The sequence below is a fragment of the Amphibalanus amphitrite genome, unplaced genomic scaffold, assembly GCF_019059575.1.
Source record: "Amphibalanus amphitrite isolate SeventyFive unplaced genomic scaffold, NRLGWU_Aamphi_draft 000593F_arrow, whole genome shotgun sequence".
Taxonomy (NCBI): domain Eukaryota; kingdom Metazoa; phylum Arthropoda; class Thecostraca; order Balanomorpha; family Balanidae; genus Amphibalanus; species Amphibalanus amphitrite.
The window spans coordinates 201,438-214,555 of NW_024882087.1; the positions used below are offsets into that span (position 1 = coordinate 201,438).

The window sequence follows — 13,118 nt, forward strand, 5'->3', positions numbered from 1 at the left end:
AATATCGGTTTGATAACAGCTGTCTTGAAAGCTTGAGGATATATACCCAAGGAAAGAGGTGTGCAGTGATCGATGAGATGTCTGTATGTCAAACTGAGTTTCAATGTATTAGCCAGGGGCGGTTCTCCCATATAAGCAAGGAAGGCAGTGCCTACGTCATTCGTCGTCTTCCTTTTGTCTCTGTAACGAATTAAATCACACTCTGTATTGAAACCCATGTTGAAAAGAGAATACTTCAAGCATCGATTTCAGCCAAAAAAGAACAAAACGTCCGATCAAGAACTTCAGACTTCAGAATCACTCGAAACTAGCCGACAACAACAATAAGGCGCAAAATACCAGCCTTGACAAAGATCACGTGGCTCACCACGACCGCACCTCCCAACGCGGCAAAAACACTCAACTCCAATTCGCACATCCGTGACATCAATTAAATGCAACACAACAAAACGACGCAGATCTAATAGCGAGTCACAACTAAATTCACAACATCCTCCCCGCCTTTGGATTGCCTTGACAATCCAAACCTATTTTGCCTCAATCCGTCCAGCCCTTTCTCATTCGAACTGTCTATGAGGGGACAGAGGTAAGAAGAGGAGCGCACAGCCTGCTGCTGTCAGGCGGAGGGCATCAGTCGAGTAGTCCCAAGTCATAGAGTCTCTGGACTGCCCGGGTCCTCAAGTGCCCTCCCTGGGTTCGAACCTCAGCAGACCTGGTCACCCCATCTCTGCCAGGGAACAGCTTAGTGACGGTCCCCATCACCCACTTCATTTGGGGAACGTTATCCTCCCTGACGAGCACCACCGACCCCGGCTGTAGCTGGCCTTGATGCGAAAACTTGCGCACCGAGTGAGGGAGGTTCCGTAAATATACATCCCTCCAGACCGTCCAGAAACGGTTCAGACGCCTCTCGCGTACCCTAGCCCTGTCGGAGAGCGCTCTACCACTTACCGCTTCTGGATCCTCCAGCAGCCTGGCCTGGAAGCCGGCGCCACGTCCAGTGAGGAAATGACTGGGCGTTAGCGGACTCTCGCAGTCGATCGCGTCAGTCACCTGAGTCAGTGGACGTGAATTCACACATGACTCGACCTCAGTCAGCACAGTCTCTAACTCCACTTGAGTGAGACATCTTGTGCCGAGCGACTTCCTGAGTCCCACCTTCACGGAGCGCACCAGTCGCTCCCACCAATCGCCCCACCACGGTGAGTTTGGCACGATAAACTTCCACCGGGGAGCGAGATGTCCAAAGTACCGCTGCATCAGCTGATCGGCTCCGCTGAACGTTCGCGCGTTATCTGAATAGATAACTGACGGCAGAGTCCTTCTGGCAGCGAAACGTCTGAGCGCCATCAAGAAGTCAGCCTGTGACAGTGATCCTGTCAACTCCAGATGCACTGCGCGTGTCACAGCGCAGGTGAATAGGCACACATAGAACTTTCTTCGCGGGCAGTCCACCGCGAAAATCGGCCCCGCGAAATCCACTCCTGTGACCGAGAACGGCGGCGCACGGGTTACCCTGTCGCGAGGGAGCGGCGCCGCCGGCTCGTTACACTGGAGAGCATCCTGCCGCTGACAAACCAAACACGAGCGTTTGATGCGCTTTGCCAGGCAGCGGAGACCCACGATCCAAAAGGCCGCTCGGAGTGCAGTGATCAGAGTAGACACACCACAGTGGCACATCATACGATGCTGGTCCCACACCAGCAGTTCGGCCACCCGTCCCTTTGGGAGCAAAACAGGGTGTCGCTCCTCACTGGTCAACTCAGACTCCTGAAGCCTGCTCCCGATTCTCAGGAGCCCTTCGTCGCCTATGAAGGGGGACAGACGGTATACCCTCGAACCTTTAGGTACTGGCTTGCCCCGTTGTAGGGCGCTGAACTCCGCTGCAAAGGCCAGTCGTTGTTCCTCTCGCAGCAGCAGGTGCCTGGCCGCCACCAACTCCACGGCCGAGAGATCGCCAGTGGACCGATTGTGACGCCCAGACCGCGCGTTGTGGCGGAAGCGGTTCACCCAAGCCACCACTCTGACCGCCTTGTTCATAGACGACCAGCGGCTGCAGTCGAATGTTGGGGCACTGTGCCGCAGTCACCAGAGCTGGGAGGCCGGCGCTCCCAACCACCGAGACACCGGCATCATCCAGCTCGCACGACAGAAGTGTTGCCTCCGGCAGCTCTTCACTGGACACGAGAGGCACTGACTCATCAGCCCCAGGACGAGCCTGAGGCGTAGCCAGCCACCTGGGACCACGGAACCACAGCTCCGATCCGCTCAGACATTCAGCCGATACTCCGCGGGTCGTCAGATCTGCTGGGTTCTCCTCACCTGGACAATGAGACCAGTCCGACGGAGCGGTCAGACCCTGTATCTCCGTCACTCGATTTGCAACAAATTGCTTCCATCGCCTAGGTTCGCCACGGATCCATCCTAGTGCGATCATCGAGTCTGTCCAGCACCGAGTCTCTGTGTCATCAGGAAGCCTCAGAGCCTGCCTCACAAGAACGGCTAGGCGTGCAGCCAGCAGACTTCCCAGTAGCTCAAGTCGTGGCAGAGTAACACTCTTCAGTGGCGCCAACCTCGCCTTGGCCATGACCAAGGTCACCTCAATAGAGCCATCTGACTGGGAGATCCGGAGGTAGACCGCTGCCCCGTAGCCCTTAGGAGAGGCGTCACCGAAGGCGTGAATCGAAACGCCAGCACCACGGTTCCAGCCCTCAGTCGAGTAGCCGCGGGGAATGTGAATCTGCTGGAGCAGCTCCAGACCTTTCAGCCACTCCATGAACATCAGACTGGACTCCGAGGGAAGCTCATCTTCACGTAAAACCTCTGCATGCATGCGTGAATGGAGGTTTTAGCAGGGTGATCGGATTAAATGGAGCGTTTGTCACCTTTTTCTGGGTAATGATCATGAGCGACGAGAGTCTGCACAAGGGCCCTCTGCAGTGCGTCGGCAACGCAGCCACTGTAATTCTACCGGTCGTTTTTGTCCAGAAATTTGAAAATTTCGAATTTCTCTGTAAAAAAGTTGCATGTCATAGCTAGAAGGAAAACTTTGTCACCATCGAATTCTTCGCACCATTGCGCGTCGAACGATATGTAAAACGAGTGAGTAACGACTGGGGAAAGGCAAGATTTAACACAAAAGTTGATTTTGCCCCCCCCCAACCGAAAATCTCTGGCGACGCCTATGGTTGATACAACCCCCCCTAGGCGTTCTAGGGTTAAGAGACACTGGTGTCAGTGTGGGGCCCTTAGAGGTGGCAGTGGAGGTCCTCGCAGGCGCCGTTGTGAGGGCCCTCAGAAACACCGGTGTAGGCCGTGGGGCCATAGCAAACGGGCATGGGGCCCTAATTACAGCTGATCCCTTAGTGGCCGGCAAGAGCCCTCAGGGCCGGAAAGGTCCCTCAGAATCTGGCGTGAGGCCCTTCTGGAGATAAGTGTGGCTACACAAGAGCCCATGGGTTGTTCTCATAAGCCCTGTGGTCTCCTTTCCAGTTGAAGCGTTGCCAGCGCGGGCCCTCTGCCGCCAATTGGCACCGCAGGGCCTCTCGGGCCCGAGGGGACCCTAAACCCTATAACGGTCACGTGCCCCCTCGCCACTGGCCATATCATTGAATCCGAGTGATCACGGGCCGTTCAGGTAATCAGGGGCCTCTCAGGTGACCAGGGGCCTTTCAATTGACCAGGGCCTTTCAATTGACCAGGGACCTTTCAATTGACCAGGGGCCCACCAGGTGACCAGGGGACCCTCAAATAACCAGGGGACGGTTATGCCAGGGGCTCCACGGGTAAAAAAGGGCCTTTATGTGACTGCAGGGGCCCTTCATATAACCAGGTACTCCCCGGGTAAACATGGGCCCTTCAGGTGACCAGGGTTTCTTCAGATCACTGGCCAGGGGTCACCCAGGGGATCAGGGGCCCCTCAGGTAGCTAGGGGCCCCTTATGCCTGAAACAGACTCTTTCTGCAGTCAGGAAATCGCATGCGAGAGCCTATTCAAATACATGGAAGCACACTCGCATCAATCGCACGCACCTCCCGGATGCGATTGATGCGAGAAGAATTATAATGTATTTGTATAGGCTCTCGCATGCGATTTCCTGAACGCGGAAAGAGTCTGTTTCAGCCTTTAGATAGCTAGGGGCCCCTCAGGTAACCAGGGGCCCGTCAGATTGCCAGGGGCCCGTCAGATAACCGGGGGCCTCATATACCAAGAGGCCTCACTGGTAACTAGAGGCCTTTCAGATAATCAGGGGGCTCTCAGGCAATCACGGCTCCTTAGGTAATAAGGGGCCCCTCAGGTTAGCAGGGGCTCCTCAGGAAACCAGGGGCTCCTCAGGTAGCCATGGGCCCCTCAGATAAACAGGGCCCCCGTAGCCAGGGGCCCCTCAGGTAACCAGGAGTCCTTCAGATAACCAGGGCCCCCTCAGATAACCAGTGGCCACTCAGGTAACCAGGGGCCCCCAGATAACCAGGGGCCCTCAGATAACCAGGGACCCCTCAGGTGACCAGGGGGACCCTCAGGTAACCAGGGCACCCCTCAGGGCCCCTATGGCCCCCTTGGGTACGTCACTGCACTCAAGTGACCCAAAGGGCCCACTTGCATGTTTGATGCCAAAGGGGGAGGCCATGGCCTCTTGGCCTCCCCCCTGGATACGCCACTGGTTGTTTTAACCTCTCCTAGCCCTTCAACTTGGCCTTAGGACCAACTCAGGATTGTTTCTGAAGGTAACCGATGAACAGTCTTACCGAACCATTACAACAGCTTTTCTGCACTAGGTAAGTGTAGAAAGCTACAGCACAACAGTCCTTTTCCAGGCGTGGGCCAAAGTTGCCATCGGTGGCAAAGGTTGCACGAAACTACGGTATTACGCTAAAGTAGCCCCAGCTTTGGATGCAGCCCTTGGCCCCTGCACGGTTGATCCCGTAACATACCTGAATGATGTTGCGGTTCCAAATGAATTAGCTTTTTCAGCCAGTTAACCAAGAAGCAGGGGCTCCGCCACAGGAGGGTACGCGGGGGTCCGGACCCCCCAATAATTTACCTGGGGGGTACAGTAACCCCCAATATTCCGAATATTTGTAAGCTTGTTTTCGCGTAAGAATGACTATAATTCGTTTTTTTTTAAGTTCGACCCTCACTGTAATCGTCTCTTTGAACACAGCACGAGAATAGCTAGCCGAATTACTGAGAAAACTGACTGGCGCACATTGATTTCACAGACGATTAATTTTATTCATATATAATATCACACGGGGCCGGTAAAGGGATTTGTTGAGTTTTCCGCACGAGACCGAAGGTCGAGGGCGGAAAATTCAACAAAGCCCGAGGCAGGGGCGACACTTTCCGAAAATTATTGGTAGGGCTCTAATGTAAATTTTTGCCAATTCAAAGCGATTCTTTCCACGCAACGCCATAGGCATAATGTTAAATTTCCAAAATTATTGGTAGGGCTCGGGCCCTACCATGCCTATACAAAACGACACCCATGGCCCGAGGTCCTGAATGAAACATTCCGGCCCAAGTGTGATATTTATTTTAGCATATGCCGTTTAATTTCCATATTTAAGCTTCTTTAACAATTGTACATGCTTGAAAGAAGTGAAAAAACCAAGAACGAATATCAAGAACTAAAAAATGTACATATTCCCTGACCTGTATTCTGTATTCTGTATTCTGTATTTGCATTAACCGACTACAGGCCTTGCAGCCCATTTACAGTGGCAGTCAATTTAAAGTAGGTAACACAACACAACACATGCACACAACGATGACAACACATTACATGTACGTTCCCTGAGAACGAGCAAACTCACGGATGTCCGATAAAACGGAGCCCGATGATGCCAACATGTCAGCGGTGGGTGTATGTTGCAAGAAGCGGTTACATAGCACAGGGATACGGACAGTGAACCCTGACTTCACAGTGTCCACGCGACCGAACGGTACGTGGAACAGCCCTGTCTGTCGAGAGCGTCTGCTGGGGACTGCTAGTCCGAAGATTGCCATCAGGTAAGGGCAGTCAATCCTATTGATGATGACCTTAAGATAATAAACCAAGCCGACTCAAGATCACTGTGTTCCATCCTTTTGTCTGGCTCTGAGTTGGATTCATATCAAACCAAGAACATCTATTTCATATGTCATATGAGAAGCTAGAGTAACGTTCGTTTTCAATGTTAGAGAAGAGTGGAAGGTATACCATCCTGTGAAGTGAGCGCTTGGTTTTTTACCCATGTCAGTTTGAATAAAGTTTTAACTGATCAATGTGAAATGCGTTTTTTTTTTTGTCAATTCATTGCAGTTGTAAAAGGCATGAAATTGACGCCATAAATGTAGGTGATTAACTAATAGGTATGTCTGTACATTAGGATTTAAAATATAATGTTATTGAAAACCAACATTTACAATCAGAGGCCTGTTTCACTAACAAATAAAACTTGTAATTACAAAGAAAAAGCTTGAGTTTACAAGAAATAATTACCAACATTTGAGATTTGAATTTCACGAAACCTTTGGACATGAATTTTGAGTTTAAAATTTGCAAACATTTTTTCAAGAAAGAGTTTGCTAGAAAACATGGGAATCGCAAACTTTCTGTTTCACGAAGACCAGAAACTTGAAAGAGAACATCGTAATTACAAACCTGAAATTCCAGTGGTCCTGACGTTCGGAATTTTGATACTTTTTGTGCAATAATGCAAAACAGTCATATATTTAGAACTATGCTTTGTTGAGTCGTTTCATGCTCTACTTTTACTTAGCACACACCCTAAGAAGCAAAATAATCGGTATTAAAATATCGTCATGTTTTGTCATTCGCGCGTCATAATTGCATTCAACAGTCTTCTGCTGTCAAATGTTTTGCGTGTTTTCTTTCAATAATAGGATAATGCGAACTATCATTTATATCTTTTTCCAACAGCATCATTATTTATAATTTAATTAGGCAGCTTTTGACATGAATACTAGACAAAATTTAATAAAAAGATGCAATATCTTTAACATGCTATAGTTCTTGATTAAAAAGAATTTTACTGTTTACAAGTTTATTTGCAAACATTTTCTTATCGGAGGTGCCACTGGCGATGAAGCTTAGTGAAATCGGTTTTTACGTAGTTGGTAAAAATACTTATGAATTGTAAACTACAAACACTTGTTATTACAAGTTTTTAGTGAAACAGGCCTCAGTTCAATAGTTCAAAGCGACCAAATGCAACACGTAAGTTCACGTTAGATTTCTATCAGTTAACCTCTTTTCCAGCGCCTTCCTCCGTCTCAGGAAATGCTTCAAAAGTTCGCTGATAAAATGTTTTGCCCATGGGCCGAAACCTTTGTCCAATTGTCTTCAACATTATGCGGTTTAATCCAAAAAGCTTTTACCGCACGCTCGCGCTAATGCTAAAGGCATACTTCGGCATATGCTAAGTTATTTCTTCCGGGTGAGACTAAATGCTTACTTCGAAATCTAAGCTGCGTTGCGGCATTGGCGGTTATGTGCGGCGTGTATGCCGCATGATTAGTAAGCGGCGACCACTAAATTAAAAACTCAATAGCTTTGACCTGTTTTCAATGGATAACACTGCATACCAAAAATGTCCATCGCTCTCGTCATAGGATATTTAGATTTAAATAACTAACTTATCTACATCATTGTTTTGAACCAAATTAATACTCAGCCGCGAACGTATAAGGTATAACCCCTTGCCGTTTCGCTCCTGATCAAGCTAGAGCTTCGCGGAAAAAGCGAGCGTGTTGCCCGTGACGAGAGAAAGCCGATGATACCCAATTTTAAGGTCCTAGGTCATCGGTTGACCTTCCAGGTCAGGTCAATGACCCAAAAGGCGGGAAAATTGGGACCTGTTAGAACGTCGTAGTGTGGCTGCTATGGGGTTTTTCGGGGTGCTGATCACGAATATCATGCTAGTTTTGATCACAGATGATGTCTTCATTCATTTAGGCCAGGTCGGGTTAGGTCAGGTCAGGTCAACCAGTAGAGGTCCTGCCAGGTATTTGTAGTAAGTGTCAACCGCCTCTGACAGCCTCGTAACATGTTACGAAGGCACCAAAACTACTTTGTAAACGTTCATGTGGTTGCTTAATTCGAATTCAGCTCGAAAAAAACTGACCTAGAAACATGTCAAACTCGAAAAAGTGAACCGAGGTCACCAAAGGTCAATGACCTGACCTGACCTTCAGGTGACCTTGACACCCACCCTAATGCATAGGGGCAACATCATATCACATGTTTGAACGCTTGAAACCACGAAAAGACTGCAAACGCGCTGCTAATGCGAGCCGACATACGCTGAATCGCGGTTCCGGCCAAACATGGTCTCGAAAAGTAGGTCACAGGTCAAAGGTCATTTGGGTCAGGGTCATGAAATTTTCAGGATGGGTGTTAAATTGATCAATGCGAGGGTACTGAAAGTTTCGTCGCGATCAGCCGCTTTTTAAGCGAGTTATTCGCGAAAAACCTCAGGGGGGTTGCATCAACCCCCCCCCCCTGTGCGGGCGAGGTCATGTTTTGATAGCAAGACTGAAACAGACTTTTTTGGGTAGCCAGGAAATCGCATGCCAGAGCCTATTCAAATTCTTTTATCGGCCTTTATATGCACCAGTCGCATACAGGTACGGGATTTAGCATACGATTTCCAGACAATCGAAAGACTGTTTGGAGAGAGAGCCGCTTACTAATCATGCGGCATACACGCCGCACATAACCGCCAATGCCGCAACGTAGCTTAGATTTCGAAGTAAGCATTTAGTCCCACCCATTTCTTCCTGGCTCTTATTTCCACGACTCCAGCTCGTATTTGCCCATATATACAACCCCACAGGGAAAGACGACTTGTCAGAAATTATATATGTTGCGGGCCAAGTGCGAAGGCTAATCCATTCGCGAATGGCCTAGTCCAAGTGCGATAACGCACTTGGACTAGGCCGTTTGCGAATGGACTAGTCCATGTGCGTTATTGCAGTTGGCCTAGGCCGTTTGCGAATGGACGGGCGTTTATGCTCCCAGTCCAAGTGCGAAGTCAGGCCAAGTGCGAAATATCCAGCAAAGTGACGTCAACTTGGCAAGTCAACTTCGCATGTGCAAAGTCCCGTGCGAAATGATGCGTGCAAAGTATTGGTAACTCAACCGGCGTCACTTAACCTGGCCTGGTGACCTGACCTTAGGTCATCTGGAGTCAGCATTTTCACACAATGTGCGCAGAATATGGGAGAAAAGGTATACAAAATTTGGCTTTGCTGCGCGCCGCCGTTTTCTCGTGATCTGTGACAGTGCGCGTATTGTTAAATGCAATGCAACACAACAGTTTTTCGAACACTCACCGCACCGCACTCACCACACACAAGCCGCACCGTCCCGGTACACCACACCATAGCAGAATGAATCGAGCGCCACAAACTCGACCAAGGTCAGGTCGGGTCATCAGCGGGGAGCCCGGAGCACGGTACTAATGGTCTCCGCACACCACGCGACTCTCCGCTGTTCGAAGGTCACGGGGATATTTGACCTCCCCAGATCTAGATCGGTGGCCGAAGCCTGGCCAGCGGCAACACGTTGCTATAATTTCCGCGTTGTGCAGGGTTCAGCGGAAAGTCGCATCCCGAATGGACCAGGTGTGTGGAGACCTTAACCCAGGGTTGCGCCAGCTCGCAGATCTGCTCCGGAGAACAAACTAAACATATAGACGCAGTGGCGTCGCCACGGATTTTCGACTAGGGGATCTGGTCGGACGGTCAGTCAAAGTAATCCCCACCAAATACTGAAAACTCCTCGGATTTAGACAATTTTATTTTGAGAATGCACCAAAATCGTTTTTAAAATATTTTATCTTATTCTTGATCGATTTCCGTGGCCAAAAGTGTGTGTGTGTGGAGGGGAGGGGGGCGTCGGACCGGCATATTTTCAAGAATGTGTGTGTGTGTGTGGGGGGGGGGGGGGGGGTCCGGACCCCTCCGACCCCCCCCGTCGGCGACGCCCCTGCATCGACCAGCGGTCCCCCATTCATTCGGAATCGTACCCCAATCCGAGGATCCATGCTTCCGGCGGCTAAGTGCAACGCCACAAACCCGTCCGTTCGCAAACGGCCTAGGCCATTCGCGAATGGCCGGCCATTCGCAAACGGACTAGTCCGTTTGCGAACGGACCGCCATTCGCAAACGGCCTAGTCCATTCGCGAATGGACTAGTCCGTTCGCAAACGGACTAGCCTTCGCACTTGGCCCGTAACATATATACAGGGTGTCTCAAAAGTTCGCTTACAGGTACCACCCATGCTTTTTTATCAATAATTCTGAATCAACATGAAATTAACAGTCGAAATTTTGCATGGGCATTGGTAACAACCTTCCTCAAGCAGCTTCATTGTTTTCAAGCGCATTCGACCCTTCATGAGCTCACAAAAAGGGTTCACCTCTGACCATGGATCAGGCATGAAAATGGAGGTCGCATACTCGGGTCGGCTGAGAAACTCTGCTTCACGAGTAATGGGAATGGTTAGGTCGGAAATGACACATGGCAAAGTGTCGGCGAGGATGAGTACAACATGATGGTCATCTAATAAAAACGGTGGCTAAAATTTTTGAAGGACAAAACCATGCGAAACTAACAGCGCTTTATACGACCCTTGTACCGCAGCAGACTCGTGCTCCGGAAAGCAGCTGAAAATGCAGTCCTAACTATTGAAAACTGACTAGAAGCTCACAGACAGAGGTTACCCAGTTTCAAAAATTGCAGGTCATCATAAAATAAAGACAAAATATAATTTTAAATTGTTTATAATATCTATAACGCTAAATTTTGAGGGAAAATAATGCGAAAATCGTCAATGCCGAGGACAAGTGACCCTCCAAAAGTGTCAATTAATGTAAAGTTTTATCTAACGAAGTTTCAAGAGGCAGATCTGGAGCAAACAGCTTTCTTTTACACACAACATCCGGACAAAACCGCACGATGGACAGGTTTTGGCCGTTTACAAAGCAGAACCTCTCCTGAGAAAAACACTCCGGAACCTAGCGAAGATCTTGGCATTGGGAATGACGAGCGTTCGGGATTTGCAAACTTTGCAAAATGTGTCTAAGAAACAGATGGCCATCACATTCTGCTACGATATGCTGCGAAAAATTTGCCCCTGGCACTTCCCATTTGTTCAGGAATGGGGTTGTTTTGAAAAGGAAAATGGTGCTTGGGAGGTCGGCGCCAGTCATTCATTAAGGAGTTAGCGCCAGAGAAGACCTACAAAGTGCTCACGGATGGTGTCGATGCAAGCTATCGGCTTTCAGGGAGAAGCGGATGTTGCCGGGGAGCTCGTCAAACCTAAATCCGACGCAGAAACTGCGGGGGATTCCCCTACAAGAGCTTGAAAGCTGGTAACCTTTTATCAGCCTCCGGCAGCTGAAGGAGTGACGAAAATCGGTATGGGCAAATATTTTTGGAGATACAACAAAGGGTTTGGTTTCCAACCTTCCGAATCAGTTGTCAAAGCATGCATATTTGTCTAGTGTACACACGGACACCAAAACCTTAGATTTTTGGCCGGTTCTTATATGCTTTATTGACATGGGAAATGTGTAAACGAACTTTTGAGACACCCTGTACATGATGATGAGGATATGTCCTCAGGTGGAACAAGTGGTGCCTAAATCCGTTTTCAGGACGCACACCTGATGTTTTTGGTCCACAGTAAATGAGGCAAATGCTCGAAACGTCGAGGATGACATACTGGTGCCGAGGACTGCGGACCTCGGTGTGGGGTTAGAGGCCTTTTTGGAGCTCCAACCGTCACCCCACCAGAATGACATGCCCGACATTTTTAAGATTTGCTTTAACCCTCGCCCGTAAACGGCGATCTGCCACCTTCGCCCATGCAGGGGGGGGGGGGGGGGGTTGGTGCGACCTCCCCCCCCTTGGCGTTTGAAAACGGAGCGTCGTAGAGCTTAGCGGAAAAGACCAACGGATTGCTCTCGCCGAGATCTCGCGATTGGTGGTATATTTTTTGGTCCTAGGTCAACATTTGACCTACTTTTGACCGGTCAAAGGTCAAATTTTCCGAAAAAAAATCAAACTTTTTCAACTTTCCGCGGCGATTGCGGCAAAACGGTGAGAGATATCGACTTGAAACCTTCACTATCGTGTTCCTTGATCAATTCTCTATCGTTTGGTATGTATTTCGTTTCCCTAGCTCTAAAAATGGCGCGTTGGGAGCGCCGGAAGTCGGCAAGGTCACAGTCGGCGGCAGAAATTCGAAAAATCAAAATTTAAATTTTTGAAATCTGATTGTATTTTTGGATTTGGGATGTCCATTTGCTCCCTATAGAAGCTAATATTGCTGCATATTCCCATTGAGGTGACAAGAATTAGCAAAATAGTGGTTCGGGCGCTTTTCAAAAATAGTACCGGACGCTGTTCCTCTTGTGACGTCATAGCTCCGTGACCTGACCTGACCCGGTCAAGTTTCTTATACCATATGATAGCCAATACTTGCCCCAACATGCATGGGAAGTTTCATCACGATCCATCAACCGATGTCCGTACCACCGGCAGGAAACCTCGGGCGTTGGCACTCAGTTTGTGAAAATCCGGCCGGAGGCTGTTCCCTTTGTGACGTCATAACTCCGTGACCTGACATGACCCGGTCAAATTTTTTTTATCGAAAGATGCGCAAGGTTTGCCCCATAAGGTACCCAAAATTTGGCGGCGCTGCGCGCCGCCGTTTTTGCACTATTTCCGAAAAACCTCAGGGGGGGGGGGGGTTGCACCAACATGGGCGAGGGTTAAGAAAACCAAGTAGGCCGACTTTGTGCTTGAGCTGAGGGCTGTCCCTTCAGACGCTTCTGATACTTTGGAGTCATTGCAGCGGTACCAACGGTAAGTCGATTTTACAAATGAAGTATAATGTCCTTGATGTAGTGTGCCTACGTGATTTATAATCCCCGTAATGTACCAGATAACGCCGTTTAACTTCACAGTAGGGGTGAGCGACACGTTTGACGTATTTTTAGAAGTGTTAGTGCCGTGATCAAAACGGAGGAGCTGTATGCAGACAGCATCGGGAGCAACGAGAATTTGTGTGGATATTACACTGGAGTGGGCACTGGGCATGGCACTGG

The 13,118-nt window shown here is 49.2% G+C and overlaps 1 long non-coding RNA gene across 1 annotated transcript; it reads right to left on the bottom strand.

The window, feature by feature from the left end:
• Positions 1-5,517: 5,517 nt before the first annotated feature.
• LOC122394463 lies at positions 5,518-6,503 on the bottom strand. Its single transcript, XR_006258875.1, has 2 exons — positions 6,040-6,503; positions 5,518-5,652 (listed from the first exon to the last, which is right to left on the bottom strand). It is a non-coding gene; the product is annotated as an uncharacterized LOC122394463 (long non-coding RNA).
• Between the last annotated feature and the right edge of the window lie 6,615 nt (positions 6,504-13,118).